General features: G+C 41.7%; 1 long non-coding RNA gene across 1 annotated transcript; it reads right to left on the bottom strand.

Moving 5' to 3' along the window:
* Positions 1 to 3937: 3937 nt before the first annotated feature.
* LOC105082962 (uncharacterized) lies at positions 3938 to 13349 on the bottom strand. Its single transcript, XR_836567.2, has 3 exons — positions 13242 to 13349; positions 6600 to 6761; positions 3938 to 3984 (listed from the first exon to the last, which is right to left on the bottom strand). It is a non-coding gene; the product is annotated as an uncharacterized LOC105082962 (long non-coding RNA).
* Between the last annotated feature and the right edge of the window lie 11648 nt (positions 13350 to 24997).

Raw genomic sequence — 24997 nt, 5'->3', positions numbered from 1 at the left:
TCGCTGACTCTGGGCCAGTCAATGACCCCTCAGGGATAAGTCAGTGGCACGAGTCCGTTTGGAGGCAACTGTCCTCAGCTGGCTCAGACAGAAGGTTTTAGAGGACAAGGAAAGGAAGGCAGTTCAAGCAAGGGGGGTAAGCAAGGGGAGAAACGTGCTTCGGGATTCACACTGTCCTGAAGGGATCATAAGCTTTGAGTCTTTGGCCCTGTGGGAAGATGGTAGCTGTCCTAGGAAGAGCAGGCCTGTGGGCGAGAAGACCTGGGTTTAAATCCTTCCCCTGACACCCGCCATGTATGTAAAGTCACCATGTCTGAAGCTCTGTAAATGGAAATGATGGCCAGATAAATAGAACGTGACATACATACAATGTGGTATTATTCATCCTTAGAAAGGAGATCAGATGATTTCTGTTGCAGCTTCTCAACTCTACAGACACAGAGCAAACCCAGCCATGGACATTATGCAAATGAGTGACTGTGGCTGTGTTCCAATAAAACTTTATTTACAAACACTAAAATTTAAATTTCAGGTCGTTTTCACAGGCCATGAAATACTCTTCCCTCGATGTGTTTTTCAAAGGGGAAAACTACTCTTTGCTTGCAGGTCAAAACAAAACAAAACAAAAAACAAGCTGTGGGCCAGATTTGGCTCGTGAGCCAAAGGAGTCTAGAATTTGAAGTCATTCAAAATCTGGTTCAAATTCCCGTAGTGTGGCACAGACAGCGATGTGACCTTAGCAAAGGGAATTTATTTCCCAACTCATGTTGTTTCCTTAGCAAATACGGATGCTGAGCAGTTAGGGAATTAAGACAGAGGACCTGGACGTGACAGTGACCCGTTATTTTCAGACAGAAAGCGAACTTCTTCCCTCTTTTTCACCCTTTCTTCCCTCTGTAGTGATGTTTAAAGTTGGGGTAAGGATATTAACTGATTTAAAGTTTGTCTTAAGGATTAAGTGAAATTCCTTTGAAAGTTCTAAAATATGGTGTGAGACGTAAGATTTGTAAAAAATACCATATTGACTGAACGGCTGAAGTCAGTCCTTACTCCACGGTCTACAGCGCTCAGCACAGGCTGGCACTACGATTTTTAACCTGCGTAATTTCACTGACTCCTCGCACCACCCCTACCAGGGAAGACTAATGCATCCACCTGATTGATTGAAAACGGAGATTTAAGGTGCCAGTGACGTGTCCACGGTTCAGAGTTGGTGAGTACTGCAGCCAGATTTCAAAACCAGGATATCTGACTTCAGGACCATTGTCTTTAATCGCTTGCCTTTCTTATTATCTGAACTCAGACAGATAGGGTCTGCTGGAAAATGGGATGTAAACTTCTCATGATTCTTTGATCTTTCTGATCCTCATTTCCATTGTGCAAACTGGGAACGACTCTCAACTGTTCCTATGGCACAGGGACAGACCCAGAGTCAAATGTGATCATAACATGTTGAGCTTCCAGTGTTGACCACGCTCATGGGTGAGACCGCATCTCTGATAGTGTGCACAGATCCGAGCCAGTTCAGGGAGTGGGGGAGAGAGTTAAATCCTCGCAGAGTGGAGATGTAATCCAGTCAGTACCTCTGAGAGCTCCTGGCACTGCACTGCACTTAGCTTAGCATTGAAGGTATTCAGATCAAGCCACCAATCGATACGAACAAAAGTGGTCCCAGATTCTTTACTTGAAGAACCTTGAAAACGCTATGCATTGCTATTTGTGGATCTGGAACACGTATACGCCAGGAGGAAGTGAGGTGAATTCACAGCTAGACGGAGCAAATGACTGAATGAGGAACAGCCAGCTCATCACATATTCAGTCTTTCATTTCTGAAATCATCCCATTTAGCCACTTCACTTGAGGACATCTGTAAAGTTGGTTCGTTTAAGCCCTGAAGCTGGTTTACATAAGTACTGGAATAAAGCTAAAATGGTTTCCATTCACATGACAAGCCTCCAAAAATAATTGGCTTCTTTAAGTGGACAATTTCATTTCTCCTTTTGTTTATAACAGGTATCTCCAGGGGGATAAAATTGGTACTCAGCTGGCTTTAGTTCCAATACTGTTTTTTTGCACATTAATGGGGAGTGAGATTGTGGAGGCTTACTGACCCTGAAAGCAATTGGATTTAATGAAAATGAAAATCAGTGCTTTTTAACATTTTTGTACAAATAGCTTATATTTCTTTAATTTGAATGCATACTCTATTCCAAGACGTAGGTGCATAAATCCATATTTTACTTTGGTCATGCAAGATAATATCATAATTATAAATAAAAGATGAATTAATTGATGGTGAAAGTATACTTTCCAAGAGAACAAAGAGACCTGATTTCACTCTAAATTACTGTGATAATGTCATTATTATTATTTAAGGAACCGAGTTCCTCCCACTTTAACTACTGCAAGTCCAACAATGACTGTTCTAAAAGCAACTCAAGGTATACGTGTGATCAAGAATCTACAAACATACTGGTTGTTAACAGATAGTTATAATTTTTAAAAGATGAAAAGACAATGATTTCTCTTCTTCTGAGGCCTTGTGCATCATGAGACTTTCACTGGCTATTCAGTGGTGGATTTTTAAGCCTTAATTATAGGCACATTCATCCCATTGTTTCCATGTGGTACAGGAAACACAATTAGTCGCACATTTTAATTAGCCTCCGTGGTCTGCATGCTTTTCTAGATCTGAAGGACTAGCTGGAGACCAGGAAATCCTTTGTGTTACAAGGAGTGAGTCCTGGGATTCACCAGTGTGAATAATCAAGGTAATTTATTCTGACAAGGAAAGTACATCCCTTTCCACATGCAGATGACCCAGATAGGGAGGAGTCTAGAAATGAAGTATAAACTGCAGATAAACAGTCTTCACCGATCAATCCACGTCATCCTTCTTTATGCATTTGCTTCTAGTTCTGTCTCCTTCCTTTGCCCCCACCTTCTCATCTTTCCTGCAGTCAGGCTTTGCAGTAGGCACCAGCATTCCAAGATGACTAAACTTGCTAGTTATGGGATTTATTTTTTCAAATTGTCAAAGCCATTCATTCTTGTAGCAACCAGCCACAGAGTTAAAATGACAATTATATCCTCATTCACAAAATTTATTTGAAAACCATTCTTTTCCTTATAGAGAGTTATGTGTTAACTGCTGAGAAACTGGACAAGCTGTGCACATATAAGCCACTACGGAGACACAGTGATAGACCGCAACTGAAATTCTGATCTCACCAGGTCAGAAGGGTACAGATACATTCATTGTACATAAATGAACACACTATGTACACTGTAGAACTCTTTGTGAAGACTTTGTTTTTTCATCTGTAAAAATGGGGTTATAAATCCACCTTATGGGTGTTTAACTAAATGCTAAGTTGATTAAGAAAATCAGCTAAAGCTTAGTAGGAATTTTGCAATCATTTTTGCACTGCTCATTTTTCAATTTCCTGACCCCATTCCTGAGCTGAGAACCGAGCCTGGTGTTTAACTGATGTCCAGGAAAGCAAGAGGAGTCAATCATGAAACTCAACAGGTAGACGCAAACGACACAGTCAAACTCACAGATGTCAGTCAAGAGGGTTTTATACATATTTGCTGTTGAACAAAAAAATGTGTTGTTGCGGCAATAACGAACCATAGCCAGTCCTGCTCCAGTGAGGCGTTTGTGTACCTCAGAAGCACCAGGTGATGCAAAATTGTGCCATAAACCCTAACGAACTGACAGGAAAAATGTGCCTGGGGGCACAGGACTCGGAAACATCATCATAAGAATAGTAAAAAGTGACATAAAACAATAAAAAGATAGAGAACTTAATAGAAATGATAATACAGCTTTACACATCCTAAATGGCCAAAAAAGCCATAAATATTACAAGAAATATGGCATTTTACCTTGAAAAAAACCCTGGAGATTACTTACAGTTTGAGGCTTCAGAAAAGGTTCTAGCTTGTGAGTCGTTTCGAAGAGGCAGAAGGAGGGTGACCTGCAACCAGACAGAAAGTTGTAGCTGCAGTTTGGGATGAGTGTGGGTCATAACCCAGGTGACGACACGACCACAGACGTCTGAAACGTGTGCATCCTCTGTATTCCTACGAGGCTCAGTAACGCTGACGTTTCTCCGTAAATTGCATTTAATCAGTGAGGAAATTAGGTTATGCTTAAATTCTTTCCAAATAGAGCAGTAGTGCTGGGAGAAATTCTCGTTTTCACAAGTGTTATAGCTGAACTGACCGTCAGTCTCATATAAAGTATTAATAGTAAAGTTACTGATTTGGGGTTACGAAAAGAACTACGTTGTTAGGGTGACTTTGCAATTTATTTTCCAAACATCCATTATTATCAGTAGCAATGAGACAGCAGTATAAACCAGGACTATCTTGGGCAAGCTAGACCTTAGGGCCATCTAACTTACCGGTGTAAGGAGAGATGTTTTCCTATGTGTACACCAATTCTTTGAGAAAAGAACTGCAAAGGGACTACTGCTACCAACTCTCAACATATTACCCGATATATTGGAAATTTGAGGAAATACTTTCCCCAAATAATATTATTTATAATATACCATACATCTTTATGATATTCTCCCCCATTAAAACAAAAGTTCCATAAAGGCAAGAAACCTGGCATTTGTGTTCAATGACACAGAGCTTACAACAGAGCCTGAATTTTTTTTTGACAAACAATAATGATCATTGAATGATGAATGGATGAATCAATCTATTCATTAATGATACAAGTAGAACATACTGATATACGCCCACTTGGCTGGAGTTACACAAGTCAAACTGAGAGAGAAGGGACAGTGCTATGACCATCTGGCAATAAGCTACTCAAACTGTTTAATCAGTGATCACCTACCAAACTCAGCAAGGCTGCAGGATGGAAGACTCAAGGCAACATTCAGTGGCTGCAGCAAAACTTCTCCAACAAATATTTTGAAAAAAACTTAGTGCCATAATAGCTAACAGAATACTACAAGAGAAGAACAAAGTTGAGGAACTGACACTCGCCTACTTTAAGACTTACTGTAAAACTATAATAATTGAGACAGTGTGGTATTGGCGACAGAACAGACAAACAGATGTATGGAAGAGAAAATAGAACCACGAAATAGAACAACACAGATGTAGTCAACTGATCTTTGATAATGGAGCAAAGATAGTCTTTTCAACAAATGCTGCTGGAACAACTGGACATTCACATGCAAAAAAATGAATCTAGACACATGTCTTACACCCTTCACAAAAATTAACTCAAAACCGGTCACAGACCTAAATGTAACATGCAAAACTACAAAACTCCTAGAAGATAACATAGGAGAAAACCTAGATGACCTTGAGTATGACAATGACTTTTTAGATACAACACCATGAAAGAAATAATGGAGATGCTAGATCTTATTAAAATCAAAAACTTCTGCCAAGAATAATATCAGAAAAATGAGAAGACAGGCCACAGACTGGGAGAAAATGTTTTTGCAAAAGACACATCTGGAAAGGACTTATCTAAATATACAAGGGACTCTTAAAACTCTACAATAAAAAAAACAAGAACTTTATTAAACATGTCCCAGTGATCTTAATAGACACATTGTCAAATAAGAGATACAGATGGTAAATAAACCTATGAATAGGTGTTCCACATCATATGTCATCAGAGAAATGCAAATTAAAACAGCAATGTGATATCAATCACTACACATCTATTAGAATGGCCAAAAGCCAGAACAGTGGTGACAGCAAATGCTGGTGAGGCTGTGGAGCAACAGGAACTCTCATTCATTACTGGTGGGAATGCAGACTGGTACAGTTGCTTTGGATGACAGTTTGACCGTTTCTTACAAAAACTCAACTAAACATACTCTTATCATACCATCCAGCAAATCGTGCTCCTTGGTGTTTACCCAAATGTGTTGAAAACTTATGCCCACACAAAAATCTGTGCAAGGATAGTTAAGCAGCTTTATGCTAACTGCCAAGACTTGGCAGTAACCAAGATGTCCTTCAGGTGAATAGATAAACTGTGGTACAGCCAGACTGAAAAGAAATGACTATCAATCCTTGAAAAGACACGGGGACCTTAAATTCATATTAACAAGTAAAAGAAGCCAATTTGAAAAGGCTACATACTATGATTCCAGCTGTACAACATTCTGGAAAAGGCAAAACTATAGAGAAAATAAAAAGATCGGTGTGTCAGGGTTTAGAAGGCTGGGCATGAGTAGGTTGAGGATAGGGGATTTTTAGGGCAGTTAAAATACTCTGAATACTGTCCTAATGATGAATACATGTCACTGGACATTTGTCCAAACCCACTGAATGTTCCACACCAAGAGTGAACCTTAAAGGAAGACCTTCAAATGGCTGTAATATGTGTCATTATAGGTTCATCAGCTGTGACAGACACGTGACTGGTGGGGGACGTTGATAACGGGGGAGGTTATGCACTGTGAGGCAGGTAATAGAGGAGGAACTTCTGTACTTTCTACTCAATTTCGCTGTGAACCTAAAACTTCTCTAAGAAAAACAGTCTTAATTTAAACAATTAATATACTTGAGTAAATCCCAGACTCCACAAAAGCAAGCAGAATTACTGTACCTGCTCTTCAACAGATGTCTTGAGCTAGCTGGGAGACAGATACAGGAGACGCGTTCCCACGGTGTTTGGAAAGACCAAACTGAAAATGCTGACTTGTGACGGTGTTCAGGATGTCTTTGGTCACGGTTATGATAAGGCTATTTTTCCTCCAAGCCGGAGTTGCTAAGGAGAAACACAGGGGACCTTAGCTTCTATTCCATTAAACATGTATACAGCATTTAGCATTTTCAAACATTAAAAAAATATATATTTTTCTCATTTAAGCTGCTAAGAAACAGTGCACTATGAATCATAATCACCTTTCATAGGTGCAGAAATAGGCTTAGGTAAACTTAAAAATACATATGTATATATTTTAAGTTGTATATATTATATGTGACAATATATATTTTAATTACATATAAATTAATTCATAGAGTATGTTGATTTGTATTTATATATTAATCTATAAGTGTAATCATGTGTATATAATTTGACATATGTACATCACCACAAAGCCAGTAATCAGAACAAGTTAGGCTTCAAATCCAATCCCTGACTTAGTACTGTAGTCAGTCACTGCATCAGCTTCTTTTCCAAAAGAAAATTTTTTGAGACAACTGGCAATTAGAGACGTGATTAGAGTGCTGTCCCAGAGACGGAAGTAAGGTAAAGGCGACTCTTATCTGATGTGGGAGCCTACCTTTCTGTGGAGAATTCAGGCAGCCAGGTACTCTGCCTCCTGGGTTCCTGCTCACGCTGTCACTAACTCTGTCTGCCTACTAGGCTCTTTGCTGTCCCCAAGTCACATTAGGTCTTTTTCTTTCCTTCTGCTTGAAACTCCTTTCCACCATGTATCTGCAAGACTCCCTCCCTCAGAAAGGTCAGGTCTCAGATCAGACGTCCCGTCTTGAGAGGACGTCCCTGACGGGCGCCCCCCACTTAGGATCGAGCTCCACACTCCGTGTTTATCTTTGTCACCTTCCATACCTCATTTTCCTTCAAAATACTTAATGTTACTTAACATTATTATTCGATTTATATATTCATCCACTAAAAGTGTAAAAATGAGCAATCCATTTCTTCTGTCTCTAAGAACAAAATCTGAGGTCTGATCTTTAAAGTCAGAGATGGACCTCTGGGTCCCCATAACCAAGCAGGGTCAGTCCCTCCCTGTGGAAGACGGCCCAGAAGGAAGGCAACCATTCTGCACAGGCAGCCGCTGTCATGTGACTCACTGTAAAAATGTCCGCAGCCCCGCTCCCCACACGCTGTGCTCCAAATAGGAGGACCAGCTGTGTTTGCGTCTTGATGGGGAGGCCGCTGGAGGGGCAGGGGAAATCATGTTTGGGGGGCTTTTGGTCTGGAGAGCCTTGCAAATGTGATGGGGTCCCCCACATCCCTGTAAGACAGCCCCCCACGCTCCCCACGCAGTGTTTGTAAGGACAAGGGACACTCGGAAGCAGAGAAGTCATCAGCCTAAGTCTAAGAAAGCCTGAATTCAAAGCCAGATCTGTGTGATTCCAGATTCTTCAAACAGCTCAGTGATTAATTATAAATGGACACCTGTGTCATCACCACTCAGGTCAAGACAGACTATCGCCAGCACCTTACAAAGCATTGTTTCCAAGATTCTCCCTTACACCCCTCTTCAAAGCTAACTGTGGCATTCATGGTAAGCTTCTAATTTATTTATATATATATATTTATATCACCTTAGCTTGTAACCCAAACATGATTCTGAATTTCCTATTTCAGGAACTCTGTATGTGGAATTTATGGCATGTGAGTGCTTATATGTGTATGTATGTGGATGGATTTTGTGATAATGGATGTGCCTGTCTCATTCTCAGTTTCAGGGATAAAGGTTCCCACTTTTGACACTCAAGGAAGATGTCTGTTTAATTTTCGAAGTAAGAAATATTCACTTTTAGTTTTAGTTTATTAAGATTATTTCTTATTGCAAACATGCAGTGTTATCCACTGATTTTCTTTATCTAAGGTTCATTCTAAATCTATACTATGTGATTTTATCCTTTATTTTGCTGTATGATAAAACTGATTATCAATTGTTAAAGCAACGCTGCATTCCCAGAATAAATTCAATTCTAACTGATGTAATTTAGATAGACAGATAGATAGACAGATAGACAGACAGATAGATTGGAAGAGGCAGAGGGAGAGAGGGAATGAGAGAGAGAGTTTGGCCTCTGATTACAAGGAAGACTGGCCTGTTATCTTCCTTAAGCTACTTTCAGGTTCTGTAGTTAGCACTGTCCTGGCTTCACACAGTGAGCTAGAAGGTTTTCTCCTTTTATTCTCTGAGCTTGTGCGAACATCATTCAGACCGCTGTTTAACCATACATCTGTGGTTTGTTGCTGCTGGGCTGTTTGCTTCTTTGCTTTCTAACCACAGCGGCTGCACATCGGGCGAAGAAATATGCGCAGACTTTTCTGAGATTATTAGTGGCTTTGATTTTACGGCGCGCAAAGTAGTGAGGCTATGTATCATGTGATAAATGGAGTTTGGTCCAAGACTTCCCAACAGTGAGTCCAGTGTAGCTGAAGACCCAGCCAATCATCTGCCATTGTCAAACCCCCCCAGAGGCTTTCCGACCTGCTGAGTCAAGGCAATTCTGCAAAAAGAGACGAACGGACTTACTGGGGATTTGCTCTCCCTACTAAGATAGAAAATGGAAAGCAATACTTTATCCCTGAGGAAATTAGGACCACCATCAGAGTCTTGAAAAATGTCGGGTTGTTTATTTCTATTATATCCACATTTAACTCTATTTAGCCTGTACATAAGGCAGATGCCTCTTGGAGTATGGCTGTAGATTGTCAGGAACGTAGTAAGTGGTGGCATCAATTTCAGTGGCTAATCCAGATGTCGTGTGTTCACTGGAATGAGGTAACGCAGCCTCTGGCGCCCGGTCTGCAGCTACTGACTCTGAAAATGCATTTTCCTCTGTGTCAATTTGAAAAACTATCAAAAAGAATCATTTTCATCTGGTAGAAAGAACAGGTCACCTTTACCATTTTATCCAGGATTATGCCAATTATCTTGTTTCTTTTCACGTGTCTGTAGGAATCTTAATAACCTTGATTTTCCACGAAACATTTCGCTGGTACGGTACATGGAATCATTATGCTGATTAGATCTGATGAATCAGAACTCCTAGGAAACGCAGACACTTTAGAAAGATGCGTGTGATCTGCAAATGGGGCGATGAACTACAGGGACATTCAGTGGTCCACAGCTCACTGAGGGTCTCGGAAGTCCAGTGAGCTGGAGGGTACTGGCACGTTCCCTCTGACATCAAAGAGAACGTCCTGCACGATGCACACTGCTCATCACTACACACAAAGCAGCACGATGCTGAACGAGTCTTCTTGAAGCTTGGAAATAATACATGACTCATTAAATCTGCCACTCTAACTTGTTTTCTAAGTAATCCATAAGACTGACAACTTTTAATTACAGAAAAAGAAAAGAATCTGGATCAGGCCCAGGCTGCAGTTTGAGCACCTCTCCCACTTGGGCACTACAATTCCTACAGACACATGGAAAGAAGCAAGAAATAAATCCTAGTTTGAAACAACTGAGGTTTCTTCTAAGAGCCAAACTTCAAACTTACCAATTGTGTTTTTCAAAGAGTTTTTTCAGTTTAACAAAAGGCAGAAATGTTGGTAATAGGTGGGTTTGTCTTTTTACACAATCTTTTTTATTTTCCAGAAATCCATTAGACATGACAGAATTATGGCACCATCTAGAAGTTAATCTGAGCTGTTGCTTGGAGATTCATGACGGATATTTCATTCAATATTCAATAACTATTTATTGAGCATCTATTCTATCCCCTACTATAAAAAAAAGTTGAAACAAGCATAGTTTCCACCCTCAAGGAGATTGCAACATGCCAGGCATAGTTTCCACCCTCAAGGAGATTGCAACATGCCAGGACACAGCGATGGTGCTGCATCTCCGTATTTCTACGCAATGTCATGTTTTTTCAAGAACATTTAGGGAGATGTTCTTCCTAACGAAGGAAAAACGGGCAAAAATATGGAGTCTTCTGAGCCAACAGAGATGGAACTGGAATAAACTAAGTTACGAGCAATGCTCACAGCCCCAAGCCAGAGACCAAGGATTCCAAATTCAAATAGCAATTCTTGTTACCCAGGCTGAAGAAAGCCAACTACTACCAGGGTATATTTGAGAGAATGAAGCCATTTTTACAGAGCTGTTGAAAACACTGTTTATCAAGACTTCATTTATACAAGAGTGTAAACAAGACCAACACCCAACTAACAGGGTCTCAAAGATGCAGGTATCACAAAAGAGTCCTTGGGAGACAAATGAAGCTCACAATGTGCATGCAAAGAAGTGGACTGGGATGAAAAGGATATTCTCTTAACGTGCTGGTATTAGAATCTGACGTTAAGCCTACCTAGTTTGAATTGGAAAGTGTACTTTTTAGATACAGATCCAGCTCCACTGTTTCCCATCCTGGAAGTCACTCTACATCTCTGTGCCTTGGTTTCCGAATATTTCCAACAAGAAACACAATGACGCTCTCCTTATAGGGCTATCAGCAAACCGAATGATAAAGTTCTAAAGTGCTTAGCAAGCTGGGTAGCACATGGTCATCATTCAGTGTGTGTACTTTCTTATTACTGTATCCCTCATTGTTTATGTTTCATAAACGTATAGATAAATATATATTTTTATTATTTTAGACAATGGGCGTAACAAGACTTAAAAATATGGTAACTATCAACAGAAGTGATTTTGTTCACAGATTCCTTTGGGTGTTTTTCAGTACAGATTGTTGGATGGTCAGCGTTAGAAAGGACTTTTTTTTCCTGATTTATATTCAGTTTCCATTTTAAGGGATTTCCCCTAAACTCTCCCCACATTCTGTACCATCAAAAGCCTCTCTGTAGAAATGGACAGAGTTACCACAGCCACTAGTCTGTATGTGCTACCTGGATGGAGCAAAACTCTATCAAAAGTCGAGACTGCAGGCATTTTATTCTCTACCCGTTTCTCCCATGCACCTGAGCCAGCAGGAGGCGCAGCTGATTAAGTGTGACTTCGTTGATTCAAGTGCTCAGTTGGGTGGGCTGCCGCACATCTAGATGGGTACTGGAGGAACGTGTTGGGGAGAGAGCCAGGTCGCCTTAGCTCTCACGGCGCACCGTAACCTCCAGCCTACCTCTTTAACTATGATAAATGTGGTACGTTGATGGTCTGGTCGCTGAGTGTTTTCTAAGTGTTATTTCTCATTTGTTTCAGAATATGGGCAGAGAAAAAGGTTGTTATTTACTGTATGCCTTCAAATACCCCCAACAAAAAGACCCCTAAATATCCAAACCATGGTTCTGATGGGGGGAAAGGGGCCGCCAGGCAAACAGCACCTGTGTTTGATCTGACTTCAGACCCTCTCCTACTTTTCTGAGATAAAGGAGAAAATGCAGAAATTTTCATTCTCATCTTTCTGAGCTTCTCTATCATGGCCAATCTGAGGCAGTTTCTCTTGGCTGCCTCTTTCCTTTTGGCCCTGTTTTGGTCACAAAGTCAACATAACATATCAAAGCAGCCAGCACAGGCATAAACGTGTCTTCTCAAAGCCTCTCACTGGATGCTTCACTGTGAATGAGTCACATAACTTCCCTGAAACTCAGAAATATCCTTTGAATAATACTGATTAATAATGAGCTGTTCTGTAATTTAAAGCAAAAAATGAGTGTAATAAACAAACAGGTGGGACTCTCAGCAGAGAAAGGGAAGCTCTGAAAGAGAGAACAAAATGGAAATTGCAAAAAAATAGCAAGTTGCTCTGTTCTTACAGGTTTATTTTGAGGATTACATGGGAAAATGGGCTTGTGGAGTGTTTTAAACCGTAGAGAGTTACATAAATAATGATAATAACACCACAGTAACCGTTACGCGATGCTTCAGAATGTAAGAGGTGCTGAGGACCCAGAGAACAGGCCCTCCCAGCAGTGAGCGGTGGAAAGGCCACGGCGGGTGACTTGGAATTAGGCCTCTGAGTGCCATGTAGTCCAGCACCTGCACTGTCCCAGGGAGGTAAGGTCTATGGGAACCAGCGGGCCAGTCAGACCCCGTACCTGCCGCACAGCGAAGGCTTTACGCCTCATTAAGACCCCCAGTGACCACCTCACTGAAGGCCACTGGAAATATCAAAACAGTCATTATTGTTGTAATGAGCTTTCGTGTTTAATAGCTCCAAGCATGAAGGATGGCTAGCTTTTCAGAGAGCCATCTATCCAACAATATGGTTCACCACCCAGAGGTAACCCAAATCCCGCAGACTGCCGCGGCCACTGCCTCAGATTGAAGCGCGCACAGTGTGTGGGAGGGGCGTTGTCAACCATAATGGACAGGTTCACCAAACTGTCGCCGCACAAATGCCTCCTTCTCGTGATACCTGGAGTCCTTCGCTAAGGACGTCGGAAGTCACTGGGCTTCGTAGTAATAGAAGCAGTGATAACAATGGTGAGAGAAACAGAAAGCATGTGTGTATCCCAGACACTCTGCTAGGTTTTTCACATTCAGGTTTTTAAAACAAAACTATGGTTTCATGATGCTTAGAATATATTCTAAGAGAGGGGGCCACGGGGCAGCCAGAGACTTACCTGGTAGCTCCACGGTGTCGCCCTTGGCAGTGGTCCAGGCTCTAATTCTGGAGGGAATGGACTGTATTGAACAGAAAAAATACATTATAATGTGATGGTTAATTTTACATATCAACCTAACTGGGCCACGTGGCACCCAGGTATTTGGTTAAGTATTTTTCTGGGTGTGTCTACACGGTATTTCTAGGCGCTCTTCGCATCTGAGCTGGCAGAGCGAGTAAAGCAGGTTTCCACCACCCACGCCCACACACAGGGTTCTCCGGCATCTCCAGTCTGCTTAGAAGGGTCTAAGTAGAACAGTGAGGTAGAGGAAGAGTGAACTGAGCCACTTGCTGCAGTGAATCTCTTTCCCCATCAGCTCTGTTTCTCCGGATAACCCTGACTAACACACCTGACTAATGACTTAGAGGCTATTGCTGGCTGTTCCATGGACAACAGAGGAGAATTACATGCCTGTTAAAACATATAATCCTGCAGAGGAATGTCTTTAACATGACAGGGAAGATCAGTTAATAGTTTTTTGAATGAATGAATGTGATGAACTACTTTAAGCTGGTAAAATCCTAGTGTTCTGTTATTCCCCCTTTCCTCACTGGAAAACACTGTCATTTGGAAAAAGGCACAAGACTTGAGAAATTGGTCGGCGGAATCAAAAGGGAGGGTGGGCGTTCCCAGGAACTTCTAAATATTGCCACATAAAAATTACATTTATCATGTTTCTACCTACTTTTACAATGAATGCATTTAAAATGAAACTTTACATGGATTATTCCTAAGATAGTCCATGTTTGCTCTTATCTGTAACTTTTACCCATGTCTTAGAAAAATTATTCCAAGTATTTTGATCTGCAAAATAGGGATGTAAAGGCCAGAACGCTTCAGAGGGTTAGATCAGATAAGTTAAAAAAAAAAAAAAAAAAGCTACCACAAAGTTTAGCATACAGGAAGTGCAGAGAGCGCTTAATAACATTTGAGGGGTTTGCTTGCCTGTTCGTCTGTTTTAAGCTGGATTCAAAATGTATCCTGTCTGTGAAGCTAAATCAAATTCTGTGCTTAAACACCACCCCCCCCACCAGCTTCCTATACAGTAAAATATTCAATTTAAAATATCTTCAATCTTTTGTCATCTCCATCATTGGAAATTGAATAAAGCGGAACCCAAGGTAAACCCAAAGCTTTTTTAAAAAGTCTCACAATTTCCACAAGGTAGATGAATTGTAAAATGTCACCTCTGTAAGACAAGGGAAAGGGAATCCAAATAAATAGGAGAAACAGGACATTGGTTTTCTTTTTCAAGAGCACCATGGCCACTTTTCACCCTGAATGAAATTTTTTTCTTAATCTAAATTTTTGAAACAGGGTGGATTTTTCTCTTTCCCTGAGTTGAAATGTAAGCAACAAAGACAGAAACAAATGAACAGTGTCAGTATTTCACCTATAAAAGTTTTGGTATTATATCAGGTTTTCTTATTCCTCTCTTGAAATTTTGAAGTTATTTAGCTATGTGGCATTTTATGACTTTCTTCTTCCTTTTACTGGACTCAGTGAATAATATCTTCCAAGATGTAGCTCAAATGCCACCTCTGTGACAAGAGCACAGAATCAAAAAAGTAGAGAGTGTCTGCAAGGTTTACTACCTTTGCAATCATTTTTTTTTTTCCAGGGCTTTGCTGTGGTTCGGAGGCAGATTTATACCTGAGATTATGATTGTGTTTGTTTTCTGGCTCTCTGTTTCTCCCTGCTACTGCTGTGTTTTCACAGGTACCCTGGGAGCACCCTCTGAGCTGAAACAGTTGCAGAGTAACCAAGAGGAAGATACTGTTTCTGGATTCCTGATCAAATTATTTTGATTCCAATGGTTAGATAACCTCGAGAAGAAGGAAAGGAAGAGAGAAAGGAGGACTGAGAGGAAAGAGGACAATGTGGAGGGAGGAGAGACCTCCGGGGGGAATAAAGGATGGCAGAAGGGGACGGGCAGGGACTCAGCACCCAGCTCTTCTTAAGTGTGAACCACTCACCGTGCCCTTTATGTATAGCACGGAGTCTAGAGTCCTGGGCACTTGTCAGCCCCATGGAGAGAACCTGAGAACGTGGACAACTTTTATGGTGATGGGCATTAAGGAATAACTCAGATTCTTGATTAAGATTAAACTGTGAACATTATGTTATATACCAGAAATTGACACATTGTAACTGACTATACTTCAATAAGACAAAAAAAAAAAAAAGATTAAACTGTGAGAGTTGTCTGGGAATCCTCCTGATGTATGATGTCCTTATCCACTGGACCAACCACTGGTATTTTTAGTTTGTTTGTATTTAAGCTATTGCAACTTCTTTTTTACAGTGAAATAAATAATGTACTTAATTTAGAAAGTTAGAAAGATACATATTTTAAAAGCAGCAAAATATAAATATATAGCTTATAAACTTTGTCCATAAGTCTAAACATCAAATATTATAAGTAATTCAACTTTGTTATTCTTATTACAAGCTGTTTCGGCTGCTCTAGGTATTTGGAATTATCCTATGCATATTAGATAAGCCTGTCCTTCCACAAGGGAGGCTTCTGGTGCTTCGACTGGGATTGCACTGAATCAATAATTAAATGAAAGGAAATTGGCATCTTAAACTTCTGGGTTTTCTAATCCATAAACATTGTACATATCTTTCATTTAATATTTCATTTTTATTTTCTCTGAGTAGCATTTCTCTCAGTAGTTTTCAGAGTACAGGTCCCACACATATATATTTTTCAAGTTATCCCTAAGCATTTCATTTTTTCAGATGCAGCTGAAACTGGCAATTTATTAAATTTCATTTTAAAAGTGCTTGTTACTTATATATAGAACTACAATTGCTTTCTGTATATTGAACATGTATGTCACAACCCTGTGAAACTCACTTATTAGTTCTATGAGATTTTTGTGCTTTCCATAAAAACCAGCATGACCATATATTTGATAACTGAGATGAAATAACATTTTCCCTAAAAAGTTAGAAACTTGAGCTTTTTTAGACTCAAGAAAAAAATTGAAATCCTGAATTAAATGACTCATTAAGTGCATTTTCATCCACTTATACAGCAAAATAATATAATTCAGACAATATCCTCAGCCGTGATTTACTTGCTCACTTGACAGACATTAAGCATGTTTTTATAGTCACTAATTTAAAATTAGCTTTTAATTAGTATTCACTGTGTCTGTTCCTATTCAGCAAACAGTCCAGCAAATGACGGTGTCTAGGAGGAGGGGCCTGGCTTCCTCAAGACTCTCCAAGTCTTAATCCTCTTAAACTTGGGACAGTTGCTTCATTTAAGCCACACATCTGCCTGTACACTTGGCCTGGGTGTCTTCTAATTTCCCTCCCATCAAACAACAATACTACTGGAGAAGTATATGTAATGTTGTAAACAGAATTTGAGCTCAGGAATGAGACTGATCTGAGTTCAAATCCCAGCTCGGTCACATTTGAACATCCAAGCCTTTGGCAAGTTCTATAGTAGCAACTGACATTAGCACGCTTACTAAGCACCAAGAACAATTCTAAGAAATGGCAGAATTGGACTTGTTTTCTGTTTGTAGCACTTCTATGAGTCATGTCCCATTTTTATTGAGGTTTGATGGGTGAGGTAGCTGAAGCACAGGACAGCTACGATCTTGCCTACAGTAACAGAGAGAACTTCTGACAGTAAGATCCTAATGTTTGCCTTCTGTTTGCAGAGGGCGTCATCTTAATCACTAAGTTATACTGCTTTGTGTCTAGGTTTTACAACTTAAGATTTAGTCTTCCAAGTTTAGGATGAGGGATAGTTTTATTTATATAGAAATATTCCTGTGTGGACAATGTGGAAAAGGTAATACCTGCAAAAACATGTTTCATCCACGCTAGGCACAGAGCATGCACCCAACAGACTTCTGTTGAACTGAAATGAATTGCATGAATTAAAATAAACCATTTACTTTCTGGTTTAAGGAAAAAATATTAGAGAACTTCAAACTGATTTGATACCATGCTTCTGGTATGCTTTTACAGTTTTCTCTCATTGCAATTATCAAGGTGAGTTATAACTTTTTGGTTACCAATAGTCAACTTATTTTGGTCAACTTCTCTGTCTTGGTTCCAAGTAATTTTAGATGCATTCAATTACATAGTTCTACAAACTGAAAACAGTAAGGATTATGAGTGTCATTTTACAGATGGGAAAACTGAGACAGACAAGGGCTAAGTAACTCTGGCCACACGGCTGAGAATAGAGGGTTGGTCTGTGAGCTCACACTCTTGCGAGAACTCAGCTGTTTCACCACTCTATGCCGTCTCCTGACTGGGCTGTGAACTTCTTCATGGCAGGAGCTTTCTTTTTTTTTTTAAACTCACTTCCCTGATATAGTTTATGGGTCATCACAAAGAGATCAAGTATTGAAATGCTGAATCTCTGCTTTAAGAAGAAATCTCTGGCATTGATAGAAGGGGTTGTCTGATACCGAGAACAGATTGTCTTGGTAGAGCGATCTCTTTTTCTGCACTAAATTATCAGAACAACTGGATGAACTAGGTACGGGCTTGCGTATGTCAGAAGGCATCCCAGTGAGTGCAAACATGAGCAGCACTTCCAAGGCAGAGTCAGAAGGACTTGCTGACAGAGTCACAGTTTAAGACAATGGACAGAATGCCAGAACGCTCAGGTGGCCCCTCTGGGTTCTCAAGTACGAAGTCACTTTGGAGTCTTGACAAATCAGGTGCCTGAACATGACCCTCCCTCTTAGTGGCCCACAGCTCGTGGTGACAGAACTTCAAAGCCACATAAAAACTACTGCAGAAGCTTCCTCTCATCTCGGCGTCACCTGCAGGTGGAGACCTAAGCAGATGACGTAAGCCTGGTGACTGCATCACCCCAGAATGCCATATGTTTTGGTATCATTTAGAAGACGTGCTTTTCATGCCCCTCCTTAAGCTTCAACTTACAGAATGCTAAATTAACACAAATGCATTTTTAAAGTCAAAAATGTCAGTTGGATTTTGTATATATATTTCCCCACCTTGTCTAGTAGTCACAAATAGACTGCAGCATTCAGCTTTACAGTTGCTGACTATACATATGTGTTGTGATTTTCTCATCTGAGAAGCAAAGCCAATAGCTGGGGAAAGAAAAACAAATGTTTCGGGCCAAGAATATCTCTACGTGGATAACGTGAGGCTGGCTTCACTGTGAGGATTTTCTCCCCTACAGATCTTTCTGCTGCACCGTGGTAATCGAGAGCCACCACAGTGCTGACACGTTAGGTGGTGTCGATACTACATTATGTCCAGAGGTTAGAAGCTAAGTCTCTTTTCCACCAGTTATTAGTTGAATAACTCTACGTAAGTGGATTGGATGAGGTTAACTGACACTCAGCATCCACCCACCCATCCTCCTCTGGGATGATCTGTACCACAAAGCCTGGGGAGCAAAGATCAACATTTCTTGGCTCCATAGTAGCTAGGCTTCTGGATGCAAATTTGGTTCTGCCAGTTACATTCACGTAAGTAATTGAGAAGAGAGGAGTGAGGAGCGCAGTCTTCCTGCTGCTGTTTCTGCTGGCCGGTCAGGTTACGGCCACGTGGTCGCCAAGGAGCAGTGGCGGGTGGCGGCAGCTGCACCAGCACCTTCTGAGTCCCCAGTCCCTGCGGTGGGTGGGCTCCGGCCTCCGCTACTGTACGTCTCTGACTCTTGCTCCTCTGGTCCTTCCAAAATTCCACAAGCACTTCATTCTTCATATTAGTTCACATTTTGTGTCAGATACTGAGAGTGGTTTGTTTCCTGCAGTGAGCCCAAACTGCTAGTGCAAGTCTCTCTCTGAGACCTCAGTTAATTCACCTCCTTAGTGAGCCTAATGAAATGATTAAATGCAGGGACCTGGAACAAATTATCCCTTGAGTTTCGTATTATTTGTGTTTAAAAGCCAGGTTGGAAAAATCAAAAGCTATAGATAAATTACCCCTCAGTATGTAATCCAAATACTGTCAAATTAGAAGTGAAATGTATCATAAAAATATTCAATTAAATACTATCTATTTTTTCAATATCTGTTATATTCCAGGCAGTATACCAGGTGGTGATTATATAATAATGAGCCAGACAGTTTCACTGCCTTCAACGAGCTCACTTTTGGTCAGAAGAGCACAACACACAACCAGGGAGTTTCAGGATAGCGTCACGAGGGCACAAGGATGACAGGCACAGGGCACAGTGAAGCAAGGTGACCGGCACTAATCTCACCTGGGAAATGAGATTTCATGGAGGCTCCAAGGGGGTGACGTCTGATTAGAGCCTTGAGCGACCAGACAAAGCCTAGGAATGTGTTAGTTGGCCTTGTTGGCTGACTCTCCACCGTTTCCCCTGCACCACCACACTTACAGTCCCCGCCTCCCACCACAGGGTTGAGGTGCCATATATTTGCATTACAAGCCTCCCTTGCAGCTAGCTGGTGGATGTGTGACACAGTCCTGGGACAGGAATTGAGGACACCTTTGAGGGTGGTTCTGGGGAATGCTTTCCTCTTAATAAAAATAATACTGCAAGGAAATTAAACTTGTCATCTCTTCCTATGCTTAGATGTTGGTGTCTGAGAACATGATGCTTGGGGTGCTGGGCAACCACTTTTTGACAATGAGGAGGAAGAAAAAGAAGTTTCAAAGACCTTAACTGGGAAGTACTGGTGTCATCCTTGAGCTGTTGAATTTACTAGTCCTGAAATTTCAGAACCCCCTGACATGCGAGGCAAAAATGCACTAGTATTTTAGCCATGTTAAGTCAGATGTTCTGTTTCTTGAACAACAACAACAACAATATGGTACATAACAGCACGTGATGGGTGTGAGGGAAAAAAAGATACGTGTTCTAGGGTAGGGATTTATATTTGCAGTAGACAGAAGGCAAAGAAGATTATTAGCACACAAGAAAGGATTAGAAATTCACTAGGAATTGATCCCAAGGAGAAAGTAATGACTGAAAAAAACAGGGTTATAAAATTGTCTGGATTGTAGCCATCTATGCAAGCCCTTCTAAGAAGCCTGAAAGGCGGTAAATGAGTCTATAGGCCCATCTTGAAGGTACATTTGTTAGAAATTACACTGACTTTTTATAAATCTGTTTGAGATGGTTTGGGGGAGAGCTTACAGAGGCCTGACTGGCAAAGTCTTTTTAATCTTAGAAGCAAGAAGTATAATTGTGAAATTCTACCTTCTGACTATAGTGTAGAAAGTCGTTCAGGAAGGAACAGAAGTGCAGACCTACACTGTCCCCTAACCCTAAGGCAGCCGGCTGACGTGTGTACCCCTGAGCCCTTCAAATGTGTCTATTCTGCTGAACTGATGTGCTGGAAACGTAAGATACACACCAGAGACTTAGTACAAAAATGTAAATTGTCTCATTAACATCTTTATATTGATTACAAGTTGAAATAATGATTTCGGTATGTGGACCCAAAGAAAATATATTCCTTAAATTTATTTTTTCTGTTACTTTTTACTTTAAAAAAAAAATAGAAGTACTACAAAATTTAAAATAGCCTCCAGGGCTTGCATTGCATCCTCATTGGACGGCACTGCTGCAGGCAATGACGTGCTTAGGAGACCGCTGCAATTCTCTGCAGGAGACGTGGCTGTAAAATAAAATGGTAAGTAAAGTGGAGAGAAGCGCTGAATGGCTGTCACAGGGTTAAGTGAATTAATTAAATGTAGAGGCTTAAGAAAAGGCAGAACCTGGGAGTAACGCTTATTTCTTCAATCGGGTCCTCAGCTCCTACAGAATACCGTGTATTCTGTGTGCTGACTAACCCAGTGCTGGCCCCTTAGCTCTAGTGGTTTAGAATATAACTTTCGTTCGTTTTCCTCACTGCAGTGGGGAGGGCCAGGGTCGACTTCCCGCTTGGTGATTCAGGGACCAGGCTCACTCCATCTCCCGGTTCCCTCATCCCCAGGGGGCTCTGCATCCTCTGAGATGTCCATTTGGATCAGCAGCTGGGAGAAGAGAGAAGGCAGAGACTTGCGTAGCTGTTGTTGTTGCGGTTGTTGTTTTAATAAGCCAAGGGTGGAAGCAGCGCGTATCACCTCCGTGTGCTTCCGTTAGCGAGAAACACTGCATGTCCACATCAAACGGCGAGGGAGCTTGACAATGGTAGTGGAGTTGTGTGCTCAGGGAGAAAGGAGAATGGAATTGGTAAACAAGGGGCCTATCGGACCATAATAGGCATAGGATCATTTACACAAGTACTTCTACGTACTTAGACAGATGTGACCGAGGGATCTGTGGGTCACGGAAGTGGACATGGCCATGAGGTGTTCGGTGATGCAGGATTAAATTTCCTGAGGGAGTTCCGGTCAGACACACAGATACAGACATCATGAACTCATGGGTCATCATGAAGCCGTGGGGACGTACATATTCACTGTCTCAAAAGCCATCTGAAGAAGGGATGCTGGGGCTGCGTTCAGCCAAGGGACCGCGAGCTCCATGTGCACTGCTTTGGGGAAGAGTGACCCCCTACCATTCAGAAGAGCACTCGTGTCTCAATAAAGACACCACTGTCTTAAACTTGTGGGACCATTGCTATGGTTCTTCTGGTGGTAGTTCTGCCCTGTCTCAAAAAGCAAAGGTAGATGCTTGGTTCAGCCCAACAGTGGGGGTAGACGTGTGAGAAAAACACTTTACCATTTTTCTTAAGGTGGTAGAACTTGGGGTGCAAAAACAATTGTCCTAAAAACAATTGTGCCAGGTGGTGGAAGTGACTTCTTGTCTCAATAGTTTGTTGATCTTACAGGTCCTTTTGGCATCCGCTGCCTCATCATTTCCTATAAACCTCTGGACCTTTCAAAATCATAACCTCTACTTTACGATTTCATTTTCTCACTCCCTTCCATTTACACCTAAGCCTCTAAAGTCTGACTTTTGTCCCCTCTTCTCTACTAAAAATACTCTTGCTAGAGTCAAAAATGACCCGAGTTTACTGGCAAGGCTGGAAGGAGAGTGAGGCAGGTGAGGCTCTTGCCTCAAGTGTGGTTTCAGAGGATGCCGGGAAAACTCAGGAGTCAAGACAAGTATGTTTTAATACAGGGTCTTTAAAAATCTAAATTAATAGACAACTGCATGAGGAACAAAATACCAAAAAATTAAATGCAGAGCAGCTCAGTCCTGAATCTCTCTAATGCCTGTGCATCACAGACCTTGCCCGATTTACACGCACCCTCTTCCTTCCTGGAATGTTGCTTACTTCTCTTGCCTAATGGCCCTCTGGTTTTTATGTCCTTTGATCAGTCTCTGGTATTTCATTTTAGTCTCCAGGTTTTTCCTCAGCCCAAACCAAGTGCCCAGCAGAAAGCACCTTACCTTCTTAACTAATCGTTTGCTTCTGCTTTGTCTAGCACAGATCTCTCAATAACTTTGGCATAATTTGTCTTTTTCAGGAAATAAATCATTAGTCAGTTATGAATTCAAACTCAGGAAATCCTAAACGTTCCACAAGGTATAGTCACGTTAAGACTTTGGTTCTTGGGATCTCTAAACAAGGGGAAGACAGTTTGGAGGTTCTGAACCAAGTTCACGTCACTAACACGTTTAGAGTTTTTCCTACAGCAAAGAGAAGGCTGGGCAAAACGAGGCAACATATTATGAGAATTGAGAGGCAGGGGGCTGATGTATTGGTCTGTCTTTCTTGCATTAAAATAGAAACAGTTTTTCACCAAAATACCTGCCTTGTGTGTGTATTTATCATAAAAACCCAGAGGGGGTTTTGATGGCTCCATTTACAATACCTATGCCAGGCAGGTATTTTTTCTTTCTTTCTATTTTTTTTTTTCCTCTTCTATTCACCAGAGAGTTTGGGGAGAAGGTGCTTTTTAGTCATTATTTTTCTTTAGCAGTCAGTATTGCCTTAAGAAAAAATGCTGTGAATATAACAAATCATGTTTCATACTGGGTTTGTGACAGTTCAGGCAGGAGGGACAGAGAGCAGAATTGCATGGAGCTTGAAATAGTTGCTGATGGATTTCCTGCCTTGCAAAATTGGAACAAAGTCAGAGAGGTTGAGTATGATGTGGGGGTCCAGGTGGACAAATCTTCAGGCCTCACTGAAGTTCCCATAAAGCCTTCTCCAGCCTGGTCCATCCCTCCTCATAACAACCTGACACGTGCTCAGCTTCCCGACTTGGCTCTCACTCATTCTGCCTCCAATGTGTGTCCTCATTATTGAATCCCTAACTTTCTTTGCCCAAATGATCTCTACCTGTGTTTTGAAATTCTGCTTTCCTCACCACCTCTGGAAACACAGCGTGACCGCTCAGTTGGGTTTGCATGACTCTCCTCCCTGTTTTTGGTGCTTTTTCCATCAGGGCCATTAGCTGGCTGAGGGCAATTGCTAGGAGACTCCTGTCTGACAACCTGGTCGGCTTGTAGGGGCACAGCTGAGCATCACCCCCAGTATTTTGACTCCGATACCCCCTCAACTCGATCAGGCCAATGCTCAGTTTGACATCGTCACTGCCTCACTTAACAACTCCTGCATTGCCCCGGAGTCCCTAAAGTGCTGAATGCAAAGCCACTAGTTGGGAGTATTTTTTGCTCCACTGTGACTAGTCTCATTTGGCAGTTCTCTATTGTCTGTCCCCTGGAAAGTCACTGCTTAAGGAAGGCAGGTCTCATTAACCCCCGAGCCCACTGTGCAGCAACTTGCTTTTGCTCACGTAATAGGACCCACCCAGGGCTCCAGTAATTACTCTCCCCTCTTCCAACTCTCAGGGCCGACGCCCCGCCATCACATCTCCAATACCTCACCCCCTTTTAAGGACACCAGTAAATCTGCTTCTTATCCAGTTCCATCTCTATTCCTGTGACTCATCAAATTCCCTTTTTACAAAGGAACAAGAGTAATTGTTTTGAAAAATGCAAATATGATGGTTGACAATAAATATCTAATCAATTGTAGGTAATAGCTTTAGTATCTACAAAATGTAGACAGGAATTTGTAAACTTCACAGATTAGGTTCATGTAATTTTTTCATTTAGTTTTGCAGCAACATCAGAAAATGGAGGCAGATGGGAAGCGTGTCCACAGTGCACAGAACGGGAAGTGAAGGTCCAGAAGTGTCCACGAGGGGGTGACATGCTCCTTCCCTAAAGCACCCTCCCCAGGCACGGCATTTCCAGCACAGTTTCTGAATCGATGTGGCACACACTGTCAACGCTCTGGTGCAGGTGAAATATACCACGAACAAACGCCCTTCACTTGTTTCTCAGGATAAGCTCACAATGAGAAACTTGAACACGGAAAAGACGCTCACTGGGGATCACTTTCCGAGTGCACTTGGCACGCACGGGAAAGCTGATGGTAATCTTGAGTGGAGACTGCCGGCTTCCTTAGGCCCCTGACGTCCTGCCAGACCGGGTGCCGGTAGGAGGGCAGAGTGGATCGTGCCTGGTACAGGAGCGGCGAGCGGAAAGCTCTCGGTAGTGGTTTCTCATAACCACTCCTTTATCCATCCCTAGACCATCTTCCGCTCATTACCAAGAAAAGCAAAGAGAAGGGGAAACAATCTGTTGTCCACGACTTGGGCTAAGTGCCGTGTGCACTCCTCACAGCAACCCTAAGGGACAGCTGCTACAGCTGGTGTCAGGGTGAGGCTCAGAGAGGTTAAGGACTCGCTCACAGTCACTTGGCGCCAAGGGCTCAGGGCTCTGCTTCCACGCAGATCTCTGTGGTGCTCCACTACACCCCTTC

The sequence above is a fragment of the Camelus bactrianus genome, chromosome 25 (assembly GCF_048773025.1).
Source record: "Camelus bactrianus isolate YW-2024 breed Bactrian camel chromosome 25, ASM4877302v1, whole genome shotgun sequence".
Classification (NCBI taxonomy): Eukaryota; Metazoa; Chordata; class Mammalia; order Artiodactyla; family Camelidae; genus Camelus; species Camelus bactrianus.
The sequence above is the reverse complement of the archived record's forward strand: the minus strand, read 5'-3'. Positions and strand labels throughout refer to the sequence as shown.